Genomic DNA, 24,244 nt, shown 5'->3' with positions numbered 1-24,244 from the left:
TGTAACATGGCCAGCAGCCATTACCAATAATCTCAAATTCAGTTTATATTTTTAAATTAACAGACAGCCATTGTTGCTACGACCGATTCATGCTCAACTGTATTTTATTTTAAAATCAGTGTCAAATATTTTCTTGAAACATATATCACGTGTGGCATGGTAATAACTAGAAAACAATACGCAAAAATGGAACAGCAAAGACGTACTATTCAGACGCAATCCGACTCGGACGAGAGACAAATGTTAGAAAATGACTTTACGACAGCAACCGGTAGTGACGATTCATCAAACATTGAGGCAAGTGTTGACGAAAATTTTGACAATAGGCCTTCCACCACAAAAATTTCAAAGTCTCAATCAGAGCCCATGTTAATGCATGACGTCACGTCTAATGACGCGGCGGGGGCAGAGACCTTGCAAACGGCAAACATTGCCGACATGTTACAAATGCTAATGAAACAAAACGCAGAAAACATGGCAACCTTACAGACACAAAATGAACAGTTAAAGACACAAAATGACGGAATCAAATCTGATCTCATAGCACTCAAGACAGGTAATGACACTTTATGTAAGCGTGTGGAACTTATAGACGCCACACTGACCAAACAGATGACTGAACTCAGTGCTAAATTTTCCCAGCTTAATACGAGACAAGAAAAGACTACAACTGACGTAGCACTTTTACAGACACAAGTAAAAAACCTTAATGTCACGTGTGAAGTTCTTACTGAACAAATCCAAACATATTCTTCAGTACATGACAACCTTGAAAAACGAATTACTGACGTACAGAATAAACTTGACAATGTTGAACAACACCTGACTGACATCTTACAATCTGATGCCACAGCTCATTGTCAAAATATTAATAAAGAATTTCATGATTGGGTAGTCAACAAAGACAAACATTTTGATAGATGCTTACGTGAAAATTTACCAACAATTGTGCATGACTCCGTAGCGCAATACATTACTAATAACAAACAGCTGATCAGTGACGCAGTACAATCCGTCACTGCACCCATGAGACAATTCACCGATCGACCACAGTCTGAATGTAACGAAAATATCAGTCAAAATGCACAGTTCAGGAACCAATATACATTCGAGTATGACACACACGTACCGCACACGACAAACACACAAGAACAAAACACACCACGACTACAACACATACCACGATGTGCAAACACAAACACAAGCTATTATCATGGTAAACCACAGCAACATTATCGTAATTACTCGCCAGCTGGACATAGCAGTAATTACAGTGGGACAAATCCATATCATAATGCAAAGGAAGACGAAAGCTTAATGAAACACAGGCAATTTCAGATTTTTATCCCAGAAAAACGAACCATTCATCCGGTGATTTTTCTCAAATCTTTTAGTAACGCATTTCCACGCACTTGGAGTGACCGGAAAAAGATTTCATATATTGTCGGTTACATCCAAGGCGATGCAGCTGTCTGGGCATACAGTCAAGCTGACGTATGTACCACGTACAGTGAGTTTCAGCGTGCTTTTCTGAACAAATTCTGGTCGCAATCCGTTCAGGAGCGACTCAGAAGACAAATTTTAGAACCTGAAACTTTTAACAGTAAAAATGGTAACTTACGCAGATATTTTGAAAAATACTTGAACATGGGACACTTTTTAGACGAACCAGTCGCAACGCGAGATATACTCCGTGCGTTGAAGGCCAAATTGCCTTTCAACATTAAAGAAAAACTCCTACATATCCCGGATGACGATTCAGATTATTTTTTAACAGCTTTAGATTCGGTTGACATGTTACTTGAAGATCAGCGCTTCGCGCGGCAAAACAGCAGCCACAATGTTTACACTAGTGGTATGCAAAACATGCAGGCTTGCCAACACAATTCTGGCGCGCCCACAGTTGGATACGCGGTACAACAAAAACAGCAAACTCACATGCCGTCTCAGTACGGAAATCAAAATCAACACGCGTATTCCAATACAAACAATAGTTACAACAGTAATAACATTTCATGCGGCAATCCATACAAAAGGCACCGCGGTAATAACTACAACGGTAACAACGGATACAAAGGTAATAACAAAAACACAAACAGAAATAGAAATAATAATAACTACGAGCCAAGACAACATCAAGGTTGGACTCGTAACGATCAGTACTTTCATTCAAACTCTGCTTTACCACAGCAGCCACCAGGTCAAAATTGGAGCATACCTTACGACCGACAGGTAAGTTATAATGCGCAACAGCAACAACAACCGCAAAAGTTTGGAGATCATAATAGGCAATATCCGAATGTGAATATAATAGAAATGACACCTGATGCACAACCTCAATCTGTGTCAGTACCTAGTACAAATGCTAATCCAACAAACTAGAAACAGTCACTACTTTGCCCCAGGTCGTGGCTGAAGAATCCTTGGAGGGCGGCTTCAATGTTAATCAGTTATTTGACACCACACTTGAACAACAGAATAATGATATGCCGAGTAATTCTAAACAAAAACTACCTGTTTTATTTATAGGATACAACCACAATAACAATATATCAGATGAGCTTTTACAAGACGGTACACAGTGTCGTTTAAACACAAATGAAATTGTTTTAGCGTCCACTACTGGTGTAGTAGGTGGGATTCCAACTACTATTATCCTAGATACAGGTGCAGCTGTGAGCGTTTTATCTTTTAATTTTTATAAAAAGATGTGTGAATTGGAACCTGTGCCTGAGTTTCCTGCCCAAAACTGTAAAATAACTACTGCACTAGGTAATAAGTCATGTAGGGTTACGAAGCAAGTTTTTGTAAACGTTAAAATAGGTAATGGAACCGTACAATGGCCATTCCTGGTTGTACAAAACCTTGTGACTAATTGCATATTAGGAATAGATATTATGAGCGAGAAGGACTGCATTATAGACTTCTCCAAAGGTAAATGTATTTTAAATGATAAAAGCAGGGTAATTATTATTGATTTGGACAGGAGAACTCTAAAGCATGACAAACACTGTACAGGGTACAAGGTTCAGTTAGTACTTGACAAAGACATTCAAGACATGCAAACACGCTCATCTGACGCAGAGCTAATGGACTTGAAAACATTGCTTGATCATAAGATAAGTGAAGCTACAGCTCTCAGTGTACATGAACGTATAAAACTACAGGAAGTGTTATCCAAATATTTACAAGTTTTTACCAAACGATTAGGTGTTATCAACACGTATGTGTACAAGATTGAAGTTAAGCCTCACAAGATCTTCTACCATAAGACATATAACGTACCGTTATCTCAACGACCTGCTGTGTGGCAAGAATTAAAACAAATGTTAGACTGGAAGGTCATTGAACCATCCATCTCACCTTACTGTAGTCCTCTACTTGTTGTCAAAAAATCAAATGGAAGCATTAGGTTAGTGTTAGACGCACGAGCTATTAATGAAATAATTTTACCGGTTCACACAAAACCTGAAAATTTAGAAGAGCAATTACAGAAATTTCTAGATGCAAAATATTTTTCCACAATAGATCTCGCTAATTCGTTTTGGCAGGTGGGTATCACTCCTGATTCTCGGAAATATACTGCATTTATGTTCGGGGGGCGAACCTATCAGTTTTGTGTTCTACCCTTCGGACTGAATGTCAGCTCTGGGGTATTCATTACAGCCCTGGATACCGTGCTTGGCGACGATTTAGTTGAGACAGTCACACACTATGTAGATGATATACTGATAGCTACACAATCCTGGAATGAACACGTTGACACACTTCAAAGAATTTTAGAAAAATTTGCACAAGCTGGAGTCACAGCCAATCTTAGAAAATCAAAGTTTGGTTGCAGTGAGATAAAGTATTTAGGACATCTCATTAATTCACAGGGCATACGTCCGGATCCCAGTAAATTAGATGCTATCAGAAACTTTCCTAGCCCTCGAACTAAAAAGCAGTTAAAATCATTCCTTGGGCTATGTTCATTTTTCAGACGTTTTTTGCCACAACCACTTTTGAACAGTAAACATCTGCTAAATCTACTCAGAAAGAATCAAGTTTGGATCTGGTCGGAACAGTGCCAGAATGACTTTAATACAATTAAACATGCTTTAGTGAATGCTAACATATTGAGCCATCCAGATTTCAATTTAGATTTTTGTATGACTTGTGACGCTTCACGTACTGGCTTGGGCTGTTGCTTATTTCAAGTTGTAAAGAATAAAGAGGAGGAACACACAAGAATTATTGGGTTTGCGAGTCGCACTCTAACTGAATGTGAGCGTACATACTCCACTACTGAGTTAGAAACACTTTCCATAGTATGGGCATTCAAGAAATTCAATTATTATTTATTTGGAAAACATACAGTAATTTACACCGATCACCAGGCCCTGACATTTTTGTTAACTTGTAAACTTGTACATCCTAGACTATCACGATGGGCAGTTACACTTCAGAACTACTCTTTTGAAATTAAGTACATAAGAGGTAAGGACAACACCATTGCAGACACTTTGTCTAGACTTCCACAAGGTATGAATGATACCAACAGTGACTTAGAAAATATAAATGACTACAGGATTCTCTTAATGCAAGACAAGCAGTATCACCAATATTATATTGATATGTGCAGAAACATGGCTGAATTACAAAAATCTGATCCTCACTGGTATAAAATAATAACATTACTGGTAGAAAAACACAATCATCCTTTGACTAAGTATTACAAGTTACACAATGATGTGCTATTTTACCGCCGACATCCAAATGCTACTAACTGGTGTGTATGCATTCCCAAAGAGTCTGAACGTAATTTAATTTGGCACACACACTTAGTTTGGGGTCATTATGGGACAAAAAAGTGTTTAGCGAAGCTCAGTACATACTGTTATTTTAGCAATATGAGAAGAAAAATTTACAGGGAACTGAAAACATGTGTCATATGTCAAAAATCAAAACCCCAGAATTTATCCACAAAAACAGATTTACATTCTATTTTACCTAGTAAACCCCTGGAAATTCTGTGTACTGACATCAGTGGACCGCATCCAGCAAGCTCTGGAGGCGTCAAATATATCTTAGCTTTTTACGATATATTTTCTAAACATGTTAAACTTTATGCTTTAAAATCCGCCACTGCAAGTGCTATAATACGAAGATTCTCAAGTGATTACCTGACGCACGTGGGAAAACCTAAAGCAATTCTATCAGATAATGCAGCATACTACTCTGGGTACAAATGGAGAAATTTCTTGAAGGACAATAACATTAAAAGTATATTTATTTCGAGGTTTAGTCCACAATGTAACGCGACTGAGAGACTTTTCCGAGAATTAAATCGTTTCATGAGGACCTATATTTCATCAAAACATACTAATTGGGTGTCCTACCTAAGTCTTTTCGAAGACGTACACAATAACTTAAATATTTACGATACAAATTACACACCTAACGAGATCATGTTCAATTGCAAACAGAACGATCAGTGGATAGAACCATTACCTAAGTTGTCAGACAAGGAAATCACACGTGAACAGAAAATAAAAGAAGTATTGACTACATTGACACATCACGCACAAATACGAAACAAACATCACAGAAACATAATAAAAAGAAAACAAAAATTCGAGGTAGGAATGCTTGTACTACTTCGTACTCATCATAAATATGTTGCACTCAAATGACGCAACGCTAAGTGGCGTCTGCTATATGATGGACCTTATATAATTGTTAACATACCGCACCCTGGTGCGTATCTGTTACAACATCGTAGAACTAACAAAATTATTGGGCTATACGCACACCGAGATCTTAGAGCATTTCATGCTGAATAATGTCAAAGTCATACCCATCAAAATATTGCTAAGCAACTCGAAAAACTCTGTTGCTACAACACAGATAATAAGTAGTATAGAAATTTTCATTTCAGCGTTCCAGAGTCGCAGTTGAAGACAGAAGAACTTTTCTTTCAACGCCGCGGCTCCACCGAGAAGACTGAATATTAAAGTAAAATTTATGATTACGTAGCAGTCAATGACATATTAATTTTTCACGGAACATTTGTTATTGTAGGTACCACTGACTTGGTATGACACCTGACGAACTGACAGACGTCATCTGTGAAGCGATCTTTTACTTTGAGAAATAGATTAGACGCACATCTCTCAACACGAAAAGCATCTACCAGTAGTCAAGGCCACACAGACACTCTACACACACGCACAAAACGCGAGGAATCGAACATTTTCTCTCTCTTACTATTTTGAATATTTATTGAGTAGTGAAAACGCCTGGTCTTGCCTACTGATGTAATGAATGTTGTGTCTAACCTATCTTAATTTCAGATGACATCACAAAAAACATCGATAAAATCCCAGCAAAACCGTTAAAGAGGACGTAAATATCTGCAATCCATGTAATCAAATGTGACACAATGTAATAATTTATAGCTATGTAATAATGATGAAAACATGTTTATGTGTAACTGTATTATGTTTATGCTAAGAAAATATGTGACGTGTGTATGTATAATTACTTATTTTCTTTTTAACTGATGTATCATGTGAAAATTTGAACAAAACGAGTGCCAAAAAGACATTGCATAGTGAACCTCTGTTCACGGACATTAACGAACATTACTAACTCTGCAACTACGCAGAAACCTATGTGAAGGAAACGGTTAATGCCATTCATTATGCATCGTACCTATGTAACGCGATGAACGATTTCCTTGATTAATAACTACGAACATTTAGGTGAGCTATATTCAGCAAAAAACTGAAAATGTGAAGTGAATAATTCGTGCATCGTCTAGTGACATTACTACAGTACCCAACTTCAAGATGTTAACTGGATTAAATGGACACAAAGTGCCTGTCCAGAAAACAACACGACGGGTGGAAGAATTTTGGTTGGAACTTCAGGGAATGAAATGTTCTCGAAATGTGACGGACACTCTTACCTGGACTGTCCAAGGATCGACGCCAGCTATGTGCCGTCCGAGGTTCTGCAACCAAGCTTCCACGGAATATCGAAAACGAACTGCATATGGACTAATTACTCGACGGGTCACGTCTGATCTGTAATAAACAATGCTTTTTGTCACAACGAACTGCATCACAACGACTATAATGGAAATAGGAAATGGACATGCTTATGTATCAATCACGTTGTTATACAGTGATGTTACTGTGATCAAAAAAACTTTACCACGACGATACTAACCTGTAAAAAAAATTATTGTGCAGCAGATGAATATGAACTGTGATAACGACACGATGTATATAGGTCAACGCACCTGAAAAATACGGACATTTTTCTTTGAAGTATTTCAAAACAATACTATGTAACTAAGAACATTCAACAATCTAAGTTGCATTGTGTTATAACGAATATTGTAAATTTAAAACTAAATTACCTGTCATAGAATGTAGTCTTCATATGTAATCTTGGTTGAATATTTTCTTTGTGCAACGACTGAGAAACGCGCGCACACGAACAATATGAACTGCAATACTGTGCCGCGTGATCTAAATTTACGAAATAACGGCAGTGCCGTAGTTACACAGACGCTTCTACGCATGCGCGCACTCTGTTTTGCCAACATAAGAACTTTTTCGGCGCACGCGCGTCATTCAAATTTTGTATATAATATACAGTATAATGTAAGTCATGTAAATAGTTGTAGATAACTTAGATTTTCTTGTGCCTTTAGGTGAATTGCTCGCCTGCAGGTGTGTCCTTTCGCCTCGCAATTCAGGGGGCAATATAAAGGCACATTTGCATGCCGAGCGTGAGTTTCCTCGGAAACGCGAGATATTAATTAAATAAATAATCAGTGACAAATAAATAAAGCCTATGGCACACAACTGCAGCGCTGTGTCGCTGATAAAACAAAAGCACAATTACGTTACTCGTATGTTTGATTAAGAGAGGAGAGCTCTGGTTGAAGTGGTGCGAGAAGCACGTATTTTAGTTTATTGTCTGGCACACCGCCATATTTCATGTTATAGAAAATTACTGCGAGTTGCAACCATACTAGGCACTCGATTCTGAAAAGAATTTATATTTATAAAAGTAAGTAGGATTATGAACTGTAGGCTTATTCATTGAATATATCTGATTTAACTAACTGTGTAATTTTTTGTTTAGTAGACAATCACCTCTGTACGACGTTTTGGCATGGCTGGCAAATTATTGTAATATTGAGATTTAGTTTATGAGTCCGCACCTACCGCAGCAGTCTTTGGAAACGATTTAATTACGAAGTCCGATTATTTCAGTTTTATTTCACGGTCAACTACGAGTAACATTGCCTTTACGAAAAAGCCATTGTCAAGCGTCTGATACCGAATAATTAAAACCTGACAACTCATAGGAGAGACAAACATACAGATAAAATAATTAATATTTTATTTTATTTAATTTATTTTATATTTCTCTAAGCTCAGACATGATTGATATGATCTCATTTATGTGAGCCAATTCCTGGTGGCGGTCCCATCACTGTGAACGGTCACAAATGATCATAATATATATACTACAGAGATCGACTGTTCCTTCTTTTATGCTGTGTGTCAATATCTTCAAGGATAGTATGTCTAGCATCTAATGTCAGTTTAATAATTCTCTTGTGTTACACACTGGTTGGGCTTTTTGGTCTTCTAGTGGTCTTCTTAGGAACTAGAGTCAAATGTAATATCTCATTATACATTCCTAGATCTTTTGGTAAATAATTCTCGGGTTTTGGGATCTTAGGAACATTTGCTCCAGTAAACTGAGTGTTCTTTCAAATTCTTATAGGATGCCCAGTTGTGGCGAAATAAATAAAAAACATTTTACATTTTAAATTCCACGTCATTGTTGATTTAATCAGAGTTCTCACCTTAGACGTAGAATTAGTCCTTCTGCCACAATATTAATTCATTAGTCGCCATCGATGTTCTTCTCTTTGTTGACCGTGTGTACCATCATGAGTCGGCATCAGTTCACTTCACGAAGACGGTGGAAACCAAGGAATACTACGCTACGTCGCTATAAATAATTTTCGTAACACTTCGATACTTTTCACTATTTTTTATTCACAACACAATAAGACTTGCTGTGCTCGTCGCACAAACCATAATTACCAACCATATGGCTGCCTTTCCGCACAGTCCAAAAATCACGTCCATCCTCCACAAGGCAACAATCGAAAGTGTCCCTTAGCTCCTTGGAGTATCAAACAAAAGAGAATCGAATGTGAACTTTACAAAGATTATAATATACCTCTCAATTTATCTTTGGCGCAGCTTTTAAGATATTGTATGTCTCTGCATAGGAATGTGTCATTACAACTGCCCCCCTACTGTATACTGTCACTAGAAAATTTTATTTGATTGACAGGATACAGTAGTCGACCTTGCAATTGATAGGTTTGGGGGTCTTTTATTTACACACTTCATTTTTATTGTCTCATTTTCATGGCACTGTGAATTCTTTGGTATTTCTGAGTGTGTGTCAGTTTTTTGGTATACTTATGCTAATATTTACAAACCTTAATCCTAATATACAAAGTTCTGGTTAATACTGAGAAAATGACATCATGTAGTAAAGTTTGTACAATAAAATATACACTGAATACAACGTTACATACAAATGTTTCCTTCCTCATCAGAGGTGATAATTAAGTCCTTGTATTGCCTTCTGTATTTATTCTGGGGCGACGAGCTTTGTTCGCTAGCCCGTGTTGAATATGGGCGGGTGATACGCGCGCCTGATTGTTTGGTTGTCCGTTAGCGGGCGACGTTGGTTGAATGCGCGCGCCAGTGCACTGAATATACACCGACGTGCGGGTACCGTCGAGACTTCCGAACCTCAGTATGCGTGTGCTTTTTGTAGTTCCTTCCAGTACTTAGACTGGATACGACGAGGTACATTGGAATATGTGCCCCGAAGAACACACCACACTATGTGCGAGGCGGAGGACGATCCCGTCGATGCAGCTCCTGGTAAGAAGCGTACCATGTCAAACTTGTTTGGCATTGTCCTTTCCTACTGTGACGCCATGTGTCGTTTGACGATACAAGCTTCAATTTTCGATGTCACTTGTTTAGGCTCGCTGACACTTGCAACGTAGCACTACTTTGCACAATTTTAATTTCTACACACACCACTTTAACCGCGAGTATTGCGATCGAAACTTCCTTTTCACTACACTTTTTTTTTTCGCATTAACCCCTATTGTACTGAGATTCATTCCCCTCAATACTTCTGGTCAATGCACATAATTTGTAAGTCACGGGACTTGGCATGAAATACAAAATACATCACATACAATGGAATAACATATAATATATACAATACATTGTTTACATTAACTGCAGGAAAAAACTATCGACTAAAATTGAAAAAATTTTTGACCACTCATAGTGGCTTCTTCGTCTTGGATTTTACTGACACACACACTCGCCTTTTCCCATTAATCTGTTAGAAGGAACAAGTCCTTTGTTTTCCTTCTTGAACTCGAGTATAAGTTAAGGTTTACCTCCATTACGTATTCTTCACAAGCAACGACATGCATCAGCATGCAGAGAATACACCTGTAGCCGCTCCACTGAAGCTTGGGAAGGGAATTTTCTACCTTCTACTTAGGGTAGTGGCAACGACTACGTGTATGCTACGGTTTTTTGCGTATAAAATCTGAAAATGCACGAAATAATCATTTATATGCAGCATAACCCTAATATGTACAGTGTTTTGTGCTTAAGCACGTTCTGGTGTGCTTATAAATCGTTAACCCTAATAAAACTTCCTACCTTAACATGGACATATAAACATAAAATTTTGAAGTTCAGGGTGTAGCTACAATTAATATGTACAGTGTTTCACAATAGCGGCACGCCCTTGTGTGCGTATATCATTTTCAATTAAAGTGCGCTTATAGGCGTCTTGTGTTATCATGGGAGAAAAAATACAGACATTTTAATGCATCGGTTGTCATAAAAATCTATGTACACGAACAATTAGACTTTCATAGCTTCAGTGCAGCATGAAATTCTTTATGACGTTTTGTTCATAATTCATTTTATAGGCGATTCCTTTGCTTACAGGTCGTCGATCACACTACTTACCTGTTTCTCGTATAGCGGCGATGTCATTTTCATTCTTCGTGACCGTAAATCGTTATATGTGTGAAAGATATAATTTTAACATGATTTATCCTTTCATGTTTCAAGTGGGTAAAGTAATTCATACCTTCCTTCTGCATACATGAGTGAAGCATCGCTAATGTTGCACTTTGTATCAGGGTTTTCGCATTTTCTCGTAAACTCGTAGAGTCTTACGGTTTTAATTAAGTTGTTTCTTGATGTTAGGTATACATGTTTATACGAGGTTGTCTTACAGTTTAATTTTCCTTATACACTTCTACGTTGTTTAAGTTCAGTACATGTACAGGGCTTCTTTCGCCTTTCACACATTCATACATACGTTTATACACAAAAAAATATCTACCACTATAATATACAATTGCTGGTGGGACCCTTTTTCGGTACCCTGCACCATTCCTTCAATATTCCAAAATAATTCAGGGTGTGCTGAGCATCGTCCCTTATACTAATAATACTTACAACTAAATATTTCTTCTTACATACATAACTGCCTTACAGTCCATTAATGCGCAACATTCCCTATTTTCCTCCTTTACACTTTAGCTTTCGTACATGTACCCTCGTGTATAGCTTATATATTCTACAAAGTTGTTTGCTGAGTGCTTCATGTGTTTCCTAACGTTAATGTGTGTCTCTCTCTCTATAAACCCTAGGTATTTGTTTTGAGAGCGATTCAGTTCATTACTCACGCTGCATAGGTCTGTTTATTATTACCCTATTTTAAAGCTTGTGTCACTCTTTTCCTTAGTCACAAAAATTCCCGCGTTTACCTTGTTGTTCATTCTGAAAATCGCTAGCTACTGTGTAATGTAAATGTATGCGTTATCTCTTTGATTTCCTCTTTGTTGCTTTTTCCCTATATGTAATTGTGTGCTGTTCTCGTGTACATAGCCTTTCTTCCGGTTATATATCTGCATTATTTATTTTATTTTTTTTTTTTTTTTTGTTTCTCCTTCCGTACAAGCTAAGATTTTACTCGGTATAATATAATATTACAATACCGCCCATGACCAGTATGTACTTGTATGTTCACTTTTATTACGTAATACCAGCTTATAATTAAATTTTCTAAGTTACTATTTCTCTTGGTCTAGTTGGAATGATAGGGTGTAATACGTCCAAACAAGATCTATTAAGATGTTTAACCTTCTGACATATTGTACACTTTTTTATTATTTGTTCAATCCTGCGTCTGAGATTCGGGAAGTAACAATACGTTGATATTTTCGCTGTACATTTTGATACCCCATAGTGTCCCCATACTCTATGTGTGTGTCTTATCAAATTGTCTATGTATTCTTCCGGGATGCAGACACACCAGGTGTTGGATTGTGGATTGCGCCTGTAGAAAAGAACATCGTTTGACATTGTGTAATATTGTTTCAATGTACTATTGTCATCTGCCTGCAGTTTTTGCATAACTTGTCTCCATCTATTGTCTTCCTTTTGTAGTTTGCTCATGTCCTTACACATCCTTCTGTAATATGGTTGAAATGTGCCATCATGCATCAGAAAAACTCTAAAATCGGAAGTCTGTTCGATCAATTCATTGAACTCGCTCAAGCCTTGTGGCAAGCGCGATAATGCGTCGGCAATTACATTCTGTTCACCCTTGATATAAACTATCTTGAAATCAAATTCCTGGAGGAATAAACACCAACGTGCAATCCGTTTGTGCAACAATTTGCATGTGAGTAAAAACGATAGTGCTTGATGGTTACAAAACACTCGTGTATGCCTTCCCCAGAGATAGTATTGGAACTTGCGGAAAGCCCACACTACAGCTAACGCTTCAAGTTCAGTTGCCGAATAGGCTCTTTCACATTCCGTTAACGTTCTACTGGCAAAACTAATTATGTTTACTTTCTGTTCTCCATTGTCATTTACTAATTGGAACAGACAAGAGCCTAATCCCTGACATGATGCGTCCGTGCTCAAACAAAAGTTGTAGTTCATGTTAGGATGCTTCAAAATGGGTGCGTTTATGAGTGCCTGTTTGATTTTTACAAAATCTTCCTCACATTTTACTGTCCACAACCATGTGTGGTTTTTCCTTAAAAGGTTGAGTAGGGAATCACTATTCAGTAACTGTTTGGGCACGAATTTTCGAAAAAATGACGTGAGCCCCAGAAAAGCTTTCAATTGTTTACGTGTTTGTGGTGAGGGGAAATATTCTATGGCATCAAGCTTTTTTGGATCTGGTAAAATTCCGCCTGGTGAAATAATGTGGCCTAAAAATTTTATTCGATCCCTTCCGAATTCGGAATTCTTAAAATTTGCTGTGACGTCATATTCTCGGAACTTTTGGAACACTTTGTGTACCAATTCTACATGCTCTTGCCAGGTCTCCGTGGCTATCAAGAGATCGTCTACATACAACGTCACTTTGCTAATCAGTTCTGGACCCAATATTCTGTCTAAAGCCTCTATAAACACCCCAGCACTCACGTTGAGTCCAAATGGCAGTACTTGGAATCGATAGCTTCTGCCAGCATGAATGAACGCAGTATATTTTCTGCTATCACTATGTAGGGCTATTTGCCAATACGAAGCCTTCATGTCAACGGATGTTAAATACTTCACTCCATGAAATTTAAGCAATTGCTCATCTAAGTTCTCCGGCCTAGTGCGTATTGGTACGATGGATGATCTTATTAATTTCCCGCGCATCAAGTACTAATCTGACTGACCCTTCAGGTTTGCTGACAGCTAGGATGGGACTGCAGTACGGTGAATGTGAAGGTTCTATCACTTTCCACAGAACCATTCTCTCTATTTCTTTGCGAACCGCTTCCTTCTTTGCCCATGGTATCGCATATGATATGGCAGTACGTTTTATGTGGGTAGACTTCCATTTTGTATTCATACTTTTTGATTATTGTCGGCTGTTTTCTAAAAATGTCGCGGTATTCATAAATAAGATCTGCTAGTTCATTTTGTTGAGTTTCTGAAAGACAAGTGGATTTTCCTACCTTCTCGTGGGCGGCCTGTTCGTTAATTATTTCCGTGTCTAATTGTTCGGGGAAAGGAATATCTATCAATAAAACTTGTGGGTAAACTAATTTTACTTCAGCTTGTTATTGGCCATTACGATCTATTGTTGACCTTACAAGATTGACCTTCACACTACGACTGCCCACTCGGAAATAGCAAAGTCCACTGCCTATGTCGATGTTCACTTTATACTGCCGGAAAACTTCCATGCCTAAAATACAATTGACGATTAACTTGTCAACGATTAAGAATGTACAGTTTATCGTGGCATCGCTAATGGTAACAGGTATTTGCGTCTGCCACTTAATACTTTTTGACTTGTTACCTACAGCTGTCAAGATTTTACAATTTTCCGTTGGCAACACTGGTACTTTTAATGCTTTCGAAACTTCTTTAAATAAACTGTTAGAAATAATATTCGTAGATGCGCCTGTATCTAAAATTACGTTGGTAATTATAGTTCCTATCTTTGCTGTTATTACAGCCTGCACGGGGTCACTTACCTTGTCTGGTGCTTTCATCTGTTCTTCACATAGATCATCTTCTATGGTCGCATCCTGATCATATCTTAAAAATAATTGTCTAAGATGTAATGTGTGCTTGTTTGTGCCCCCTGTTGTCAAATCGGTCGGCCGGTGGGGGCTCATTACGACCGATTGTTGTTTACCGGGGGAGACAACGGCGTTGCTTCAGTACTGTCCGTTACCTCTACAAAGTGTACTGAGTGGTTATTCTGTCGCCAATTAGTTTCCGGACCGCTGCGTGCAACATTTTCTTGCGACCGGACGTCACTATTCCTCCTTGGTCTGTCATTCCTATTACTGTAACTATTGTAATTTTCATTTGTGTGCCGCCTTTCATCACGCAGGCCTGACCAATCATTCACGTGATTTCTATCATTTCCATACCGGCGTGGACCGTAATCTGTACTATACCTTCGGTCTTCACGTCTCTGTGGCGCCGAATTCCTCCGATTCCCGTAATTCCAGGTTCCATTATTTGGCCTTGTCGCATACGGATGCCAACTGTGTGGGTTTTGTCCACTGCCATTAAAATGATATCCGTTACCGTTGTTTTGATTGGTTCCGGAATATTCATTCCGATTACTTGTGCTCGGCTCTTCTTCGTATATTAGATCAATTGAGTCAAGCACGGAAAGAAAGTATTCAAGGTCGTTCTCCGGTATGGTTACCAATTTTTCGCGTAAGTTCGCGGGTAGTTTGTTTTTCAGAATTTTGAGAACATCTACGTGCGGTATTGGATTGTTCCAATAGCGCGTCTTATTCAAGTACTTTTCGAAATACTTTCTCAACCCGCCGTTTTTTAGGTTGAACGGTTGTGGGTTGAATACCTCACGTCGCAGTCTTTCTTGGACCCCAGCAGACCAATATTTCTCCAAGAAAGCCCGTTCAAATTGTTCGTAGGGGACGCACTGTTCAGCCATGTCTGTGGCCCACAAAAGTGCGTCGCCTTGTGTGAAGCCTACTACATATCTAATCTTCTGTGCCTCAGTCCAGTTTCTTGGTAAGACATTTTTAAATGCTCTTACAAATACGACTGGATGAGTTTTTCTGGATTCTGTGGAGAAAACTGGAAACTGTCTATGTTTCAACAGGCTCTCATCGACTAGAATCGTCGAGATGCAAGGCGACACGCCTACTGCCTGTTGCAGCACCGCGTTTGGCGAATAGCCATTGTTTGCCTGTGCCGGTGCGTGCACATACGCCGGACAGGGCGCGTGATGTTCTGCGTTATTGACATCGTAATCTGGCACGGGCGAATAAGTGTCGCGCTGCTTGTTGCTTGATGTAGGCAAGTCATTTGAAACGTTTAGTCTACCAGCAATTTCCTTACGTATTCTGTCCTCGGCTACTTTGATTTCATTACCTAATTTTTCAAAAAGTTTTGTTTCCCGGTCAGTTATTGATTCATTTACATTACCGTTTTCTAAAGTTTCATTTATTTTGATAATGTCGGCGTTGATACGTCGAGTCTCCTGTTTCAGAAAACCAACTTCTTCGTTAACTTTATTAACTTGGTCAGGTATTTCTTCACATGCGGACTGTACTCTTGTTAAATTTAATTGAATAGCCTGTACGTTTTCATGTATTTCTTTTTGTACGGTTTGTGTTTGATTGTGTGTTTCTACTATTTCTGACAGTTCCTGTTCCTGTTTGTTTGTAAGATCTGACAATTTCTTTTCTAAATCATTTGCCAATACATTGTATACACTATTGACGGTTTTGATGACTTTGTCTTCGATCTTTTGATCGATTTCATTGGTGAGTTTATTTAAGCGTTGATCGAAATGTCTGTGCATGTTCGCCAGTTTTGTGTTCGTTGTGTTGTGGCTGACTTCTAGATTCACCAGTTTTGTGTTCGTTGTGTTGTGACTCATCTTTAAATCAGATAATTGCTCGCTCACGTTTGACATCAGACTATATAATGCCTCAAGCGTAACTGACGAAGCTTGTGTGTTTGTATTTATGCCATTATTTGTTGCCATTGTTTCTCTGCCACGGTCTGGTTGAATCGAAACCGGGCTAGGTTCACTGATTTCACTCGAAATATTTTCATCTGATCTGGTAATCGATGCTTCATCGACTGTGCACAAGGTTTCATTTGCAAGTGGTTCATTATTGTTAATCCCTGTGGAGTGCAATTGAATCGTATTTACTTCTACATTATGTTGTGCTGAAAAACTAATTGCGTCATCATTTACGTCACTATTGTCAGAATCGGTGACGTGTCCATGAACATTTGTTAAATTAAAGTTCTCCGATTCCATTGTGAAGATATTATTTTTATCTGTACTTTACTGTTAATCTAAATCTTTAAATTCTCTCGCAGTTGAATTAATAAAAATATCTCGCGATTGTTATTTGTTGCGCGTCGGAAATTTACAAGATGGCGCACTACGTCTTCTAATTCTGCGATTGTTGAACATAAAAAGTAATTATCAAAGTGTAATTGTGTGTTGCCACAAACACTACCAGGATTTTAATATGGACAGGAAAAGGTTCTGCTTTAAGTGGAGCTAAGCCAAGGTGCAGCCACTGCATGCGTTTGCGCTTTCCTACCTTAATTCCGACTGAACTGCATCACTCACGATTACGTTAGTTTTGTAAATCCTTGTCCTTGTTCCTTCTGGTTATTGTGCCATCCGTTTATACAGTTAATACTGTTTCACTTTATTCGTCATTTTCCATGTGCGTCATGTAACAGAGAAACAGTAATTAGTACAAGTACATTTGTAGCACAACAATGAAGTACTTACTCTTTGTTCCACCAGCACTGTCCCTGTCAGCGGTCGCCAGTGTGGCGAAATAAATAAAAAACATTTTACATTTTAAATTCCACGTCATTGTTGATTTAATCAGAGTTCTCACCTTAGACGTAGAATTAGTCCTTCTGCCACAATATTAATTCATTAGTCGCCATCGACGTTCTTCTCTTTGTTGACCGTGTGTACCATCATGAGTCGGCATCAGTTCACTTCACGAAGACGGTGGAAACCAAGGAATACTACGCTACGTCGCTATAAATAATTTTCGTAACACTTCGATACTTTTCACTATTTTTTATTCACAACACAATAAGACTTGCTGTGCTCGTCGCACAAACCATAATTACCAACCATATGGCTGCCTTTCCGCACAGTCCAAAAATCACGTCCATCCTCCACAAGGCAACAATCGAAAGTGTCCCTTAGCTCCTTGGAGTATCAAACAAAAGAGAATCCAATGTGAACTTTACAAAGATTATAATATACATGCCTCTCAATTTATCTTTGGCGCAGCTTTTAAGATATTGTATGTCTCTGCATAGGAATGTGTCATTACACAGTATATATGGTTTTTCCCTGTTGACTCCAAACATTTTATTTATTTTAGCATTGCTATGACGATTAATGAGTTTGGTAATGCCATTTTCTTCTTCTTTTCTTGCCTTTGAGAATTATTCAAGAGATTCGGTAACTAGTTTAAATGTTCCTATGAGAAACTGATCTCATTCCATATGCATTAACCTTAGCAGCCGTAATTTCCATCGAATGGCCTTATTCACCTTGATGACCTTAAGTTTCGTTGACATGCTGTTGCATACTAAACTAACTACAGTACTATATACAACTTACATATTCTCACAAACGTTTACACATTAATTAATGAAGCTTTCTTGTGATATGTCTAAATTGTTTTCAGCCTCGCCAATCTTTGCATTTACCATACCAATTAACCTCAGAAAATTTATTGATTTCTTCCTGAGCATTTCTTTCCTTATTATTATTATTTAAAAGAGGTCTTTTTTATATGTTCTAATATTTCATGAAGCTTTACAGTTACCGTACTCATACGATCCACAACGTATCCCAACACTTCCATTACCATAGTATGACATTTAAGAGTTTCGTTGATTTTTCATCTTCCATAGTAAAACTTTGAAGACTTTCACAAAATACTGTTTCAATTTTCGTATCCACATGTGGACGAATGTTCTGTCTATGCCAGTGGCGAATATAGCATATATATTTTTTTTTAGTGTGGGGAGCGCAAAATTAATGTAAAGGTAAGTAATTTTAAGTAGACACCCAATGATATTTTGTATCAGTTTTGCTGCTCATATTCAGAGGATAATTTGCGCTGAAGCCCCTTTTACTTTAACGAGATTAAAGTTTTGTTATTGTTGATATTAAATCATAAGAAATACAAATATTTTTTAAAAAACCAAATGGCGAAAAGACCTCAGTTATTATTGCCTCGTTATGATGGTTGTCCAGCGGCTCGCTTTGCTTCCTCTCTCCTTTTACAATTACAAGATGCTGACCAGAGCGACAATGTCGAATTCAATAATGTACCGTAAACCGTCGCGGTAGTCGGCGTCTTGTGATTTTAACAGCATCGAGGAAACAGAGTCACTGGAGAACCAACATAGCGAGGCAATAATATTATACTTCAAACATTACCCAATATTTTAAGAATGTTTCATCTGCAAACACTTATTCAAGTTAAAAGAGTGAAAACGCCATTGTGATTATCGTGTTTGAAGTGGTTCTAGCTATAAATATTGGTTTGTTCTGTGATGTATGTATAAATTGGCAACACCCCTATTTTTTCCTTTTTTGTATACATGCGTATGTGTTTTAGAACCATAATTCAGAAGACTGTTTTGAGTAGGTATTGTTCTGGAGTGACCTTACAAGAATGTTCATTAAATTGACTTGACAAATGACAATGCAACAAAATTTATTTTATTAATCGTTTATCGAACTGACAATAAAAAGAATACGTAAAATTGAAAAGGAACTTCACTTTTTGAATAGAATAATATTTGCAAAACAAGGTCCAGTTTTCTTCGTGCATTTCCAAACTTATCAAGAACCTCATCATCACTAACTATAATGTCTCTGGCAAGACCGTTAAGCCTACTTCCATATATACTGTTCCTTTGGATTAGTGTCGAGGTCCCGTGTGCTGGCCAGGCTGTGGATGGTTTTAAGGCTGTTTTCCATCTGCCTTGGCGAATGAAGGCTGGTTCCCCTTATTCCGCCTCAGTTACACTATGTCGGCGATTGCTGCGCAAACACTGTCTCCACATAAGCCTACACCACAATTAAAACATTTGGGGTTACACTTGTCTGATATAACACGTTCCCGGGGGGAAGGGGGAGGGGGGGGGAGGAGGATCCTCTGAGGGCTGAACCGCACAATAACCCTGGGTTTGGTGTGGGGCGGCAGTGGGGGTGGGGGGTGGGGACAGCTGTGGCCTGTTGTGGGGTTGTGAACCACTGAGGGCTACGGCGGGACGAAGCCTCTCCACCGTTTATAGGTCCCTGGTTCAATACACAATACACAATTTCAGAAGGGAATAAATATCGGGGAAGAAAGTATTGTCACATTTGTCAAGAGAACTCTTATCTGTTTTTGGAAGATTTGAAGGATTTTCCAGACTCTACTTTTCTTTCCACAGCATAAGCTCACTTTGCACAGTCTCTTTATGTCACAAATCTTCTTCATAGAAATTGAAAGCAGCGTACAATGAAACGAAATCTGTTACACAACTGTGGAAGGATGTTTTGTAAGCATGCAACTGTGAGATTCAAAGCGTTTTTAAATGAGTTACAAAAATTGTCCAGGTATGACATAAACATCGCGTTGATAGTATTCTTCTTCTGGGGTGTAAGGAACGTTGCTACATGCTGAGTGAAGGCGGCAGATTCTTGGGATCTCTTCCTTAACGTCAAATTTGGCAGCGAATGTCTTCACTTCATTACACAAGGCTTTAAATGAGTCATTTGCATTTACCCTCTCCTTTGACAGAAGGTGTAAGATGCTCTTAACATTAATCAAGGCCCGCGGAAGATCTATATTGTTGTTTTGAAGCTGCTCATATAAGTTATGGGCGGTTGACAGCATCTAGATCAATACAAAAAGATTAACAAGAAATGGAAATTTACTAATAGTGCTACTTAGAGTGTGAGCCCTAGATGCCGTGTCACTTAATTCCTCTTCTATTCTGCAAAGAGAGATAAAGATGACGCCAAAACGTATTTAAATAAAAGTACTGAGTTCTGCCTTTCTACCCATCGGGTTTCGCACAGTGAAGTAAGTTTCTTTTTCTTTTGTTCTGGACAACATTCAGAAATCGTTGATTTCAATATTTATGTTCTTTTGGCTGACAAATGAAAGAATCTACAGACTTCTTTATGACACCCTTACAGTTTCTTATAGAACGTATTTTGCTTGCAAATTCAGAGTATGTAAAGAACAATTTATATACAGGGCCTACGGTAGATTTTCGCCGATGGAATTCTCTGAATTGCCCACTCGTCGTGGCAGCGCCATCATACCCTTGGCCTCACATTTTGTTTAGATCAAGCCGTAATGTACACAATACTGCTCCAGGGATGTGATAAACGGAGACGAATATTCCCTGAATTTGAAAGTTTGCACGTCTACGTAACGTATACAGAGAGAAAATTCTACGATTTGACAGATGTCAGTGGTTTCATCTGCTAAAACGGAATAAAAAACACTTTCTCACGTTTTCTACAGCTTTTGATTGTATTAGGTGACCAAATGTGCTAATAAATTCCTTTTGAATGAAAGAACTTGTATATATCGTCTTCCCATCACTGGTCGTTAATTGGTCTTTAAGAACATTATCTTGACCGTTGGCTCTGAATCTTAACAACGATCGAAAATTCCCATCATGTTCGTCCAGTTATTCAAGGTTTATTCGTCCAGAACCACAATGATCCCTTACAGCTATTTGCTGCCTCCCGCAAAATCGAATTATTTGTATTATAGGGATTAGCAACTTTCTATTATTCTCAATATCCAGTCTTCTTTGAGCATTTACTTGACTGGTAACACTTTCAGATTTTTTTCTTAAATATAACTTCTGTGTTTTCAGCGATCAAAACATATTTCTTATAATATGATAAGTTCTAATGTTTGCTAAACATTTCCCTGCCTTTTTTAATATTGGTACAAGCCTGAGTAACCAACGCCCCTTCTATATGGTGGTCTCTTTTCTCTACATTTACCGGTATGAGAAAATAACATGTAGTACTTGCAAAACATTCAGGTTTTTCCGCTAAATGTTCTAACCACGTAAATTCTTCTAGCCACTTCGTTTGAAAAGGCCTAGTATGGTTTGAATGAGTAACGGAGGTACATTTGCACCCAGGTTCAGGTTTCCAAATATTTTCTAACAAAAATACCTTTTTTCGTTTGTGGAAGACTGAACGGAATTGTTTTGGCAATAGTTTCCAATATCATACATATTTTTCCTTACTTGACCAGGCTCACTATCCGCTGTAATTGGAACCACAGTAATTGGGCTCGAAGTAGTGACGTCACAAGTAGCAATTGTACCAAAGCAGCTGACTTCAGAATTGACACCGTCAGGCTCATTTGCAATTTGTACTTTCGTAACACTACCGACTTCAGGAGTGTCTCCAACAGGCATACACACACTTGTTTTTTGGCGAAAAAGTTTTGAATTGAAGCTTGCCTCTTCATTACGATTTTGGTTCACTTACTGCCAACTTCAGTACACTGAAAAGTAGGTAAACATAAACACTTAAAACACCACCATACTGCAGTACAAGTACAACGGATGTCGAACAAATAACAACCTACAACAATGAAGTATAGATCGGTGTTCGGTTCGGAGAACTTGGTTCCTGCCGTCGTTCTGTGATTATCGGTAACGGTCGCCGTTGTGACAAACGCCAGAGTATATGAAATGACAATGGGTAGCGCTACATAAAAAGAGGCTATTATATCATTACCTTCGTTCACACTATGACAATCACTATACTTGAACATGAACGTGTTTATAATACGCTTTTACGAAACATTGTTACCTCTGCGGCATTCCTACTTGAGCCAATCATCGGTACGACGCGAGTGGTTCGCAAGCACTGCGCATTGCTGCCACTCCGCAACATTCCTTACCTAGTGTATGCTGTTACAACACAGTTTTCTGTTCCTCTATTATTATGCCTATCAAAGGTTATGTGATATGCTTTAATAGTGAACCAGTGTATCGCATTTACACTACGCACTTATAAATAAACTAAAACATCACACGTCAGAAGTTCTTGTAACTTTGGGGCTGCTGTTGAGGACGTACTTCAGCTAACAGAACTTAACCACAAAACTTTTTGTCCAAAACATAGCTTCAGCTCAGATGAGGCTAAGATATATGACATTTGAGCAGGATGTCCTAAAACCTCTTTCAGGTATTCCTTGCAGAGAAATCAGCTTAAATTTTTACGATTACTTAAAGACAAATAACATGTTTCGAACGTTGTATATTGATAGAAAATCAAGTTGCGTTTGAATTGGAGCGGCTTAACGGGTATTTTGATATATTCCCTTGTGCTCAGGGTATGAAACTGTTTTTTTTTTAATCCATTATACATCTGCACTTCGTACAGAAAGAGCTGGACGATCAGAAATAGGAATCTGTCACATCTACTTACGGCAGGGTGACGGAAGCTATTTTGAATGCTACACCATTTTCTGAGACGGAACGGACACTGAAAGGAACAGAAACGAACAGGAGAGAGACGGGTAGTGTGAACTGGCTTTTATTCCGACCGTGGCACAATTGTCCGCATAGGTGCAGGTGACCGGGCGCGAGCCAGACTCGGATCGAATCAACCGCAACTGGCACGAACTTCACACCACTAACACCTCACTACCGTCACCAATGCAAGGAAGCACAACTGTCTACCACGGCAATGCCTTCACGCTTCATTCATTCACATAATTCAGATATCGTACTTATTTTTTTTTTTTTCATTATATAAGCCCCTGGTCTATGCGCTCCCACCTCTTGGACTGCATGCCTGACATGCGTGTGAATTTGTCCATGGTGTAATGTGTACTGACGTACTTACCTATATGCCTTACAGTATATATGAGGTTAAAATGAGTTCTTGAAAGATTCGTCTATATCATTCTTTGTTCAGTTTTCTAGTTTTATCATTAACCAGAAACCCGTACTGTATGTGATTCTAACAACTTCCACTTTGCTTATAAACTGATTGAATGTTGTGTCAATTACGCCATGTTCTTGATAAATATGTTTAAGGTTCATATTGTCTTTTTTAAACTGATGATAACGTCAGTATTATCCGTTGCCAACAGTTTCGGAACTGTAAAATATGTCTGACACAAACAAAAGAAGTCAACCCTTGTATGATGGCCAAAACTGAAGTATTTCCGCATTTTATCCTTGTCTTCTCCTGGAATATTGGCAAATACGAGGGTTGGAACTTTAATAGTGGCAACTATTTATTTACAGCTCGTACAAAATAGATACGTGTTTCAAAGTTTTACTGACCTTTAAAGTAGTCACCAGCATTGTGTATAACCCGTTGCCTGCGATGTGGAAGTCGTAGGATACTCTTAGCAGTGCCAGTTATGTTGACAGCTCGAGCGGCTTGGTCGATTGCCCGACGTATTTGTAGCAGTTCTGAAGCGAATGCTGTGAAGTGTTTTCTTCAGTTTAGAAATCGATTTGAACTCACGAGGGCTTAAGTCAGGGGAGTGCAGTGGGTGGTATAGCACTTAGCAGCCCCATCAGTCAAACAA

Source organism: Schistocerca serialis, chromosome 1 (genome assembly GCF_023864345.2).
Source record: "Schistocerca serialis cubense isolate TAMUIC-IGC-003099 chromosome 1, iqSchSeri2.2, whole genome shotgun sequence".
NCBI classification, from domain to species: Eukaryota; Metazoa; Arthropoda; class Insecta; order Orthoptera; family Acrididae; genus Schistocerca; species Schistocerca serialis.
This window is presented reverse-complemented; position numbering follows the sequence as displayed.